At 43.2% G+C, this 9,919-nt stretch overlaps 1 long non-coding RNA gene across 1 annotated transcript; it reads right to left on the reverse strand.

Annotated features, from left to right (window-relative positions):
- Positions 1-8,418: 8,418 nt before the first annotated feature.
- On the reverse strand, positions 8,419-9,648 carry LOC115578024 (uncharacterized). The gene is made up of 3 exons (XR_003983339.1): positions 9,611-9,648; positions 8,605-8,964; positions 8,419-8,514 (listed from the first exon to the last, which is right to left on the reverse strand). It is a non-coding gene; the product is annotated as an uncharacterized LOC115578024 (long non-coding RNA).
- Positions 9,649-9,919: the final 271 nt, after the last annotated feature.

Raw genomic sequence — 9,919 nt, forward strand, 5'->3', positions numbered from 1 at the left:
AAGCTGTCTTGTAGTTGTTTTGAGGAGGATCAGCCGTTCCAAAAATACTTCTCAGTTGGTGAACAAGACATACGACTAGAGGTGGGTTAAGAAATACCAGAATTAACTTTTAACTCAAACTGTCAAGATGTTTTTATCATTTTCAGAATAGAATTGTTACACGGTCTCAATCTTTTTTGAGCCAATAAACACTCAGCTTGTCTTGATTTTCATTTCTCTGTAGGCGATGGTTGTCTCTATGACACAATCAGAGGCCGTCAAGAAGCTGAACATGGTACAGTTTATACCTTTTACTCACCAAGGAGCTGTTAGAAATACTAGAATAAGACTGTTAACTGTCAATGATTCACTGATCAATCCTGACAGATAGAGAAAAACAGATAGAGGGAGTTCTTTATTGGGAGAGTGTGGTAGGGGAGAGAGAGAAATGTGATCAAACATGTTGATCGTGACGTCATCCTGAATCTTTTTGTTGACTTTCTGTTTCTTTCAGCTCAATAAAGAAATCTGTATCAACTAAATCAACAGAACAGATGACAACATGAAAAACTCCATCTGTATTTCGACAGCTTCTCTGTGATCACTGTGTGCAGCTGTGCTGAACAAATAACACACAACATTTTGTGAAGTTAATCTAACAGCAGCTCATTTAAAATAACTGTATCATATGGTTTTAATCTTCTGTTGTATTTGGTATAAAGAGTTAAGATCATCACATATAATCATTAAATGTTTTGTTGTTTATGTCCAGTATGTTCTGACACCTTTGTTGCTGTTTGTTGTTGCAGAGAACAAATATTATGTGTGGACACTCGGTACGAGGTGATAGTGCCACTTTAAAGTCAGCTTCTTTTGTAGCTTCGGATTAAAAAGAGTTAAACATTTAGAACATTTAATGTATTTTATGTAAAAAATATCCTGTTAACAGACAAGCTTCTTATGTCATTTTAAAATGCTTGATATTCTCTATATTTCATGTTTTATATATATAAATGTTTTTTTAAAGGTGTTTGACCATTTTCTGCATCAATAAACTTGTTCCATCAATAAGCTGTCAGCAGTGTTTCTCATAGATTTAGAGGGAACAAAACGAATATAACTGGAGTTGCTTTAATTTGAAGAAGTCTCTTCCTCTTTGTGTCACTACTCACTCTTCATCATGTCAATTAGAGTCGAGCCCGTTCAGACAAATGTTCTCCTGCATGTCAGTTATCTTCATGTCTCAATATGATGCTTCATACTGTGGAACTGTTTTATATCTCATTTACATTTCTTTATGTTTTTGCTAAACTGGCACCAGAGGTAGTTTCAAAATAAAAGTCAGGAGATTAAATGAAACCATTTTAGGGGGTTTGAACATTGTTTGGAACATTTAAGATAATATTGTCACAAAACTCAACAAAGTATATGAAAAAATTCATTTTAGACATTTTAATGTAGAAATGTCAAATATTATTATATAAACTCGACACCATATAAAAGTTCTGGGCTCATTTTATATTAAATCCAGTTTAGAGAGTATCAATCAATCAATCAACTTTATTTATAAAGCACTTTTCATACATGAGTATGTAGCACAAAGTGCTTTACACAGGAAACATAAAACAATAATAAAGAAAGCCCCTCCCTCCCACCCTCCGTACCATATACATGCACACATACGTACACACACATACACACACACACACACACACACACACACACACTTACTACAGGAAATAAGGAGACATGGCAAGGCACTGAGGATTGAGGAAACGCCACCTTTGGGGCCGTCCACACTGGGAGGAGTCACAGGCTGTGCCACGGGGGGCACCAGTGCCCAGGCCCCCCGACCCTGACAGACAACGACTGGCTGGGCCAAAGGGACCCAGGGACAGCACCCCCAGCAGCATCCCAGACACAGCTCCCAGTGTGGAGGACCCCCCTGAGGAAACTCTGGAGTTAACCCTTAAAAACTAAAAACATAAGATAGGATAAAAACCCTGACAAAAGATAATTTAAAGAAGTGAACAGTTAAAAGGATAAAATGCATAAGATAATAATAAATAAAATAAAATAGTATCGAAGATAAATAATTAAAAAAAAATTATTTAAGATGAAAATTGTTTAAAAAAAAAAAAAAAAAACAAACAAACAAAAACAAAACAAGATAGGAACAACAACATAAAATACGATAGAACCACATAAGAATGGAATAAGAATTTAAAATATTAGTTAAAAGCCTGATTAAAAAGGTGTGTCTTTAACCTTCCCTTAAAAATATCAACAGTCTCTGCAGACCTGAGGTTCTCCGGCAGGCTGTTCCACAAGCGGGGGCCATAGTGGCTAAATGCCGCCTCACCGTGGGTTTTAGTTCTTGGTTTTGGTAGGGATAAAAGGCCAGAGCCGGAGGACCTCAGGGTCCGCGAGGGTTGATATGGTAAAAGCAGGTCAGATAAGTAGGAGGGCGCAATGCCGTTAAGACATTTAAAAACCAGTAAAAGAACCTTAAAATCGATCCTGAAGCGCACGGGGAGCCAATGCAGTGACTCTAAAACTGGTGTAATGTGCTCCCGCCCTCTGGTCCTCGTCAGCACTCGTGCGGCTGAGTTCTGTAATAATTGGAGATTTAGAGTACTCTTTTTGGGAAGACCAGAGAGCAGGGCATTACAATAATCTAAGCGACAGGAAATAAAAGCATGCATTAGCACCTCCGTACTGGCCTGGGAGAGAAACGGGCGGACTCTGGCTATGTTCTTAAGATGATAAAAACCTATTTTTGTCATATTTCTGATATGTGGAATAAAATTCAGCTCAGAATCAAAAATCACGCCCAGATTTTTTACTGATTGTGTTGGTTTAAAATGTTGTAGTTTTGGAAAAGGTTTCTCTCTCTGGCCTTCAGGACCTATAACTAAAACCTCAGTTTTGTCCTGGTTGAGCTGTAGGAAATTCACTGCCATCCATGACTTGATGTCTACAATGCAGTTAAGAAGGGCATCAATTTGATCTGTTTCATCAGGAGACACGGCAATGTACAGTTGTGTATCATCAGCGTAGCTATGGAAGCTGATGCCGTGTCTCCTGATGACATCCCCAAGAGGAAGCATGTAAAGATTAAAAAGAAGTGGACCTAAAATTGACCCTTGGGGAACCCCACATCCAATTTCATGGGTTCCTGAGGAGCATGTATCCATACTTACATAAAAGCATCGATCTGTGAGATAGGAACAAAACCAGTTGAGGACAGTACCAGAGAGGCCGACCAGATGGCTGAGTCTGTTTAATAAAATGTGATGGTCTACTGTATCAAAAGCAGCGCTTAGATCCAGTAGAACCAACACTGTGAGCTTTTTGTTATCTAAATTCCATCTGATGTCATTTAAAATCTTTAAAAGTGCTGTCTCGGTACTGTGGTCTCTCCTAAAACCAGACTGATGTTTCTCTAAGATGTTATTTCTGTTTAAAAAGTCATTAACTTGATTAAAAACCAGTTTTTCTAAAATTTTACTTAAAAACGGTAAGTTGGATACAGGTCGGTAGTTGTCAAAAACGTTGGGGTCTAAGTTGCTCTTCTTAAGAAGGGGCTTCACCACTGCCATTTTGAAGGCGGTGGGAAAGACACCCATCTGAAGAGAGCAGTTCATGATGTTTAAAAACTGTTCCTCAAAGAATCCATAAAATGTTTTTAAGAGTGATGTGGGAATTGGGTCTAAAGGGCAGGTTGTTGGGTTTACTTGGGAGAATACTCGACCAAGTGTCCTTGCATCAACCAGGGCAAAACTCTCCAGTGTTTCCTCAGGCAAGGACAACAGTTCAGATGCGTTAACAGATAAAACTTGATGGGATAAGAGGCAGGATCTGATGTCCTTGATTTTGGTTCTGAAGTGGTCTGCAAAGTTCTCGCAAAGATCGTCTGTGGGTGTCTTAAAAACTTTATTAGCGTTAGAAGCCGTTAAAATATTAAAAGTGGAGAAGAGGAGTCGGGGGTTATTTTTGTGGTTGGTGATGAGTTGTGAGAAATGGGAAATTCGTGCCTTTCTGACTGCATTATTGTAGCTTTTGAGTTGTTGACGTAAAATCTCGTAATGAACTGTCAGTTTATTTTTCCTCCATCTTCTCTCTGCACTCCTGCATTTTCTTTTCAGTTCATTGATTTCATTGTTTTTTCTCCACGGGGGTGTAGGTTTTCTTTTTATTGTTTTTGTTAAAAGTGGAGCTACTGAGTCAAGAGTTGACTTCAGTCTACTGTTAAAATTATCAACAATAAAATTACAAGGTGCAGGTAAAATTTCAGCAGGAGTGCTCTGTAAAATCCCCATGAAATTTGCAGCCACTTCAGAAGTTATATAGCGCCTCCTCACTGTTCTCACCGGGGCCTCCCCTTGGTTAAAACTGGTGATGTTAAAAAATACACAGTAGTGGTCAGACACAGCCAGGTCGGCAACAGAGGACACACCGATGGACAGGCCATGGGTTATGACCAGGTCCAGGGTGTGTCCTCTGTTGTGAGTCGGCTGCATGACGTGCTGCTTAAAATCAAGACAATTCAAAAGATTTAAAAACTCTCTGGATAACGGGTCCGAGGTAACATCAATGTGTATATTAAAATCACCAGTTATTAAAATCCTGCTATAAGAGGTATGGATAATTGATAACAGGTCAGAAAATTCACTGATAAAAGAAGTAGAGTGATGGGGTGGTCTATATATGTTGATGCAGAGAATCGGAGGGCTGCTAAAAGTAAAGGCATGGTGCTCAAATGACATGTAACTGTTAAAAAACACTCCATTTGAGGTTAGGGAGTCGTGGGTAATGGATGCCGTCCCACCCCCTCGTCTACCCTCTCTAGTTGAAAATAAAAAATTAAAATTTGGCGGGGAAGCCTCAGTGAGAACACCGGGTGCGTCAGTGCCAAGCCATGTCTCAGTTAAAAGAAGACAGTCTAACTTATTATCTAAAATCACATCATTCATTAAAAAAGTTCTATTTAAAAGAGAGCGAACATTAAAAAGTGCCATGTTGATGGTGACAGGTGGCTTGTTGACTGGGGATTGTTCTGGGAGTGGTCTGAGGTTATTAACGTTCACAGAATGGGTATGTCGGTGTCTGATGTGCTGATGGAGTGTAATGATTACGGGGATGGGTGAAATGTTGGTGAGACTATGAGGTCCAAGTCCGGTGTTGTGGATACGGTGATCAGAGGTGGAACTGAATGGATAGGAGCAAGGACCTGGGGGACATCAATCAGTGTTGTGCAGAGCAGCTGGTGTGAGTTTGGGAACGTTAGCATGCTGTACACCGTGTGTCAGGTTGGCTGACAGCATGCGGGTACCTGCCCTGTTCAGGTGAAGCCCGTCTGGCCCAAAAAGATGTCGCCTCTCCCAGAAGACATCAAAGTTATTAACGAAGCCAACGTGGTGTGAGTTGCAGGCAGAGGAGAGCCAGGTGTTGAGGCTGAGCAGCCTGCTGAAGCTGCCTATCCCTCTGCCGCAGGTGGGGGTGGGGCCGGAGATAAAAACAGCCACCTGGGACTGTGAGACGATGTTAAAAAGGTGGGAGAAGTCTCGCTTTAAAAGTTCGGACTGTTGCTTGGCGATGTCATTTGCACCTGCGTGGATGATAATCCTTTTTGTCTGCGGATGCGAGCTCAGGATGTCGGGTATTTTCCCCGTTATGTCCGAAACGGTGGCTCCGGGAAACGACATGGTGAACGCCCCCTTCATGCGGACGTGCCTCACAATTGAGTCCCCGATGACCAGGGTTGTGGGAGCGTCCTCTCGGGCTTCAGGGGAGTAAGCCGGCTCAACCACCCCGCCACCCACACCAGGGCCCCGGGTGTGATCCCTCGCCTGGTGGGGAGAACGGGAGGAGTGCCAGCGCACCGCGTCCCTGACGAGCCGCTTGCGCTGGGATAAGGAGCGGGAGAGGGACGGCGGAGGCGGACCGCCCCGTGATGGACATCCACCTGCTGGAGGACAGCTAGCCGTGAGTGGAGGAAAAGCTGTGGTGTCCATTAACGGGGGCATGGTGTCTGTGGCCACAGGAACAGGTGGTGTTTCCTGGTGCGGATCCCGAGCCGCCGGCTTCTCACTCACGGACAGAGCCGTGTACTTGTTGGAGAGCTGTAGGCTCGGGGTAGAAGTAGCCCCGCCATGAATCCCGCTCGGAGCCCTCGTCCGCCCGCGGACGACCACTTCGGTCCAGGGGGTCCCCCTATTTGGAGTGGAGCAAGCGGGCCGCCGACCGGAGGAGGACGGCTCCCAGAGAACTGTGTGCCCGAGTGCAGAGGTGGTGTTCAGTGGTGCTAACTCACCGGCCTGTGAAGTCTCCAGCCAGCTGGTCAACGCCGGGAAACGGGACCTGAGGGTGGTCAGCAGGGAATCCTTCTTCTGCAGCTCGTTTGACATCCGTTCAATGTCCACGAGAAGGTCAGCAATCTTTTTGAATGCCTTGTTCAGCGTTTGTTCCATCTCTCCAGGTGAGTCGGCAACGTCCAGTGTTGACATGGTGGCTCACCGGGCTTTTCTTTAAAAACTTAAAATCTAAAAATCCGATGACTAAAAAATAAATAAATAAAAAACTTTAAAAACCACCAATGTTGTCCTGCTGTGCTCCGACAACACAGACAACAACTGGATCCATGCACAACAATTTACTTCCAGTCAGTGAGGAGGAGCAACGTTAGCTAGCTAGGAGCGACCACAATGTCTCCCCTCACTGATCTTATCTTATTCTTTTTCATTTACCTCGTTGGTCCCGTCTGATACAGTGAAGGAGAACTGGTCGGCGTGCTTCTCTTCTTCACTGGTGTGTACGTACTGGACGCTGCGCGATGCCAGATCGGCCTGGGTGAAGGTGCTGATTCTGGTGCCTGGCGAGAGGAGAAGAGCAGTCGTTAGCGGAGTCGGAACAATCAGCACAAAACTAATTTACGTCCTCTTTCTCTGAACACCCACAAGCTCACATACAGGATGTACAGGCCTACACAGTATGATCATACAACAATACACATGAACACAATGAAATGTTAGTGAGTTTATGATGTGATGTAATGCTCTTATGTTTACTGGATGTGTTATAATGACTTATTCTTAATGTAATTTCTTATTTTTATTAGGAAGCCTGACAGCTGTTTGAAACTTTAAATTGTGGGAAACTAAATCCACCTAATTAATAACTTTAAAGCGCCCTCTGCTGACCTTTATGTTAAAAACCTCCGAAGGACTTGATAAAGGACTTAGTTTGGTCATAATGTCCTTTGATGTCCAGAGTAGAGAGGCTAAAGTCAGTGAAAGGACTGAGGTGAGAAGAAGGATGACCACGGGGCACATGGTTTATAAAAATATAAAATTTTATTATTTAAATGAACATTATAGATAAAAATACACTATAAATGTTGCGTATACATCGTAGTCATGCTTCTCAGCAGTATTTCAATAAAGTGACACAGCGCAGATTTCAGATCAGTCCAATAAGAGACAGAGTTTGATGAGACGTCCTGTCAGAATAATGAACAACATGAAGGTGAAGAACAACGTTTCCTCCGTCAGCTCCATCATTGTTGTGTCCTCTGACTCTGGACACTGAAGAACGTAAAGGCAGGATGTGTTTTAACCATCAGCAACTTTTACAGTTTGTAGCTGTTTTTTTTGTAATGTGTGTTCACAGCATCACAGTTGTTGCTATGGTTACCTGCTGGCCCTGATATAGTTTAATTACCTCACAAGTCTTTTCTGTGTCCATGGTGTCACACAAAGTGCTGTATCGTAGACAACCAGACTTTTTTAAGCTTCTTGAAGACGCTCCGCCTTTCATCCAAGACGGTTCCTCAGTTCAGACAAACTGGAGGGGAGTTGCAGGGTTGACCAGGACCTGGATGACTGAGAACCTTCATCAGCATCCATCGCATAACATAGGCTCATCTACAGAGTTGGTCAAACTGTTTCCTCTGATCCTGCAGAGCTGGAACATTTCCTAAATCCTCCACTGGACTCATCAGGTAAAAAACAACCAACACAACTCTCCATCCGACTCAGTCCACCTGCCCAGTTCAATAACCTGATCCAGGATGTTGTGGTGGAGACAGGTCTCTGTGGGCACACAGTAGTCCCAGATTTAACGTTGTTTAACCAGCCTGAGCCCCATTTGTCCATTCCCTTTATGGACTATTAGCCTGGAGCAGCCTTAAAACAGAGCTTGACCAGCATGAATCCCATCCTGGAACTCTCTCCTCTCCTCCCTGGTTCCCTGATTGTCTCAAAGTCTGCTGCTCTGTTCAGATCTGTCCATCGTATAAAACTGTTTCATTAAGTTTTGTTCATCAAACTATTTCCTCAAATACTCCACCAGAGTCTGAGCAGAGATTTTGTTTATCAGACTGACTGTGAATAATAAAAAAGTAACAAATTACCAACACAACGACCACTGCTGTCATCAGTCCACAGTAGAGGCCGATCCTTCCTAGACTTGCTGTATTCAGTCTCTGAGGTGTGTCTGTGTTGAATCTCTCAGGTTTGGACCGATCCCTCGCTGCTGTAAAGAGACCAAACAACAGAACAGCTAAAAAAGCTGCTGAATCAACCTGTTAATAAAGTTCTACTGACTAATACTCAACCAACTTACAAGAGACGTTGAGCTGACATTCGCTGGAGTTCAAAATGTTATTCCTCCACACTTTACAGCGATACCGGCCCGAATCCTCAGTCCTGAGTCTGGACACATGAAGTCTGAGTCATCCGTCTCTGAGGAGGTCTTTGTCCCACTGGAGTCGTCCTACAAACTGTTGATCCCGAGACTCTGGGACCTCAACACCTCCACATAGTTCAAACAGGACTGAAACTTTGTGATCAGTTCTCAGCTCACAGTAGATATAAAGTGAGTCGGGGGAAGTGTCAGCTGTGGTTGTGAACGTCCATTCCAGTGTGATGTTGTGGTTCTCCTCTGCCTGATAGGAGGTCTGTGTCACATTCACTACAAATGTTCCTGTTGAGGAGACAGAGAGGGAAAGTGAGGAGCAGACACACTGACAGCTTTAACATGGCAGCCTTTAAACTCCATCTCCATCAAATCAAATCAAATCAAATCAATTTTATTTATATAGCCCAAAATCACAATCACATTGCCTCAATGGGCTTTACAATCTGTACAGTGAACAACATCCTCTGTCCTTAGACCCTCGATTCAAGTGAGGAAAAACTTCACATGTTGATGGAAAAAAAACCTTTTAACAGGGTAAAAAAAAAAAACAATGGAAGAAACCTCAGGAAGAGCCACAGAGGAGGGATCCCTCTTCCAGGACAGACAGACATGCAATAGATGTTGCGTGTACAGAAAAGAGCAACAATTCACAGTTTACAAGTTACATCAACAGAAAATCTGATACAAGTTATGTAAAGTCAGTGGAACCAGGAGACGACCGACCAGGACGAGGCATCACCAAGTAGAGCCCGAGCCAGACGACCTCCTGTCCACCATGCTGACCTTGAAGAGGGCAGGCCATGTTTGTCTGGACAGTTTAGTGACGTCTTAGAGCTGCAGAGGCTCATCAACATCAGCTGTGTGCTCACATGTGGGCCACTTTAACTGCTTCATTGAATCACAGTGACAGAAAGTGAAGCTGTAAACTGACCACAGACACAGTTGAGGCTGATGAGCAGCAGGATCCTGCAGATCATCTTCTCCCTGTGAGAGGAGACAGAGGTGAAGAGTCATGTGATCACAGTTCAGTCCTCACATGTACCATAACCAACATCTACAGTCTGTCTTTAGTCTTCTAAACACTCCTCTGTCTGCATCATCCTGCTGCCCAACAGCTTTGACAGTGACTCAGTAAAAACACATCAGAATCTGTTTGTCTCAACTTAACATGCAGCTGCAGAGAAAGAAGGGTTTCCACTTGATAATCTTTAGATTTATGATAATCATAAACATCCTCCAT

The sequence above is a fragment of the Sparus aurata genome, unplaced genomic scaffold (assembly GCF_900880675.1).
Source record: "Sparus aurata unplaced genomic scaffold, fSpaAur1.1, whole genome shotgun sequence".
NCBI lineage: Eukaryota > Metazoa > Chordata > Actinopteri > Spariformes > Sparidae > Sparus > Sparus aurata.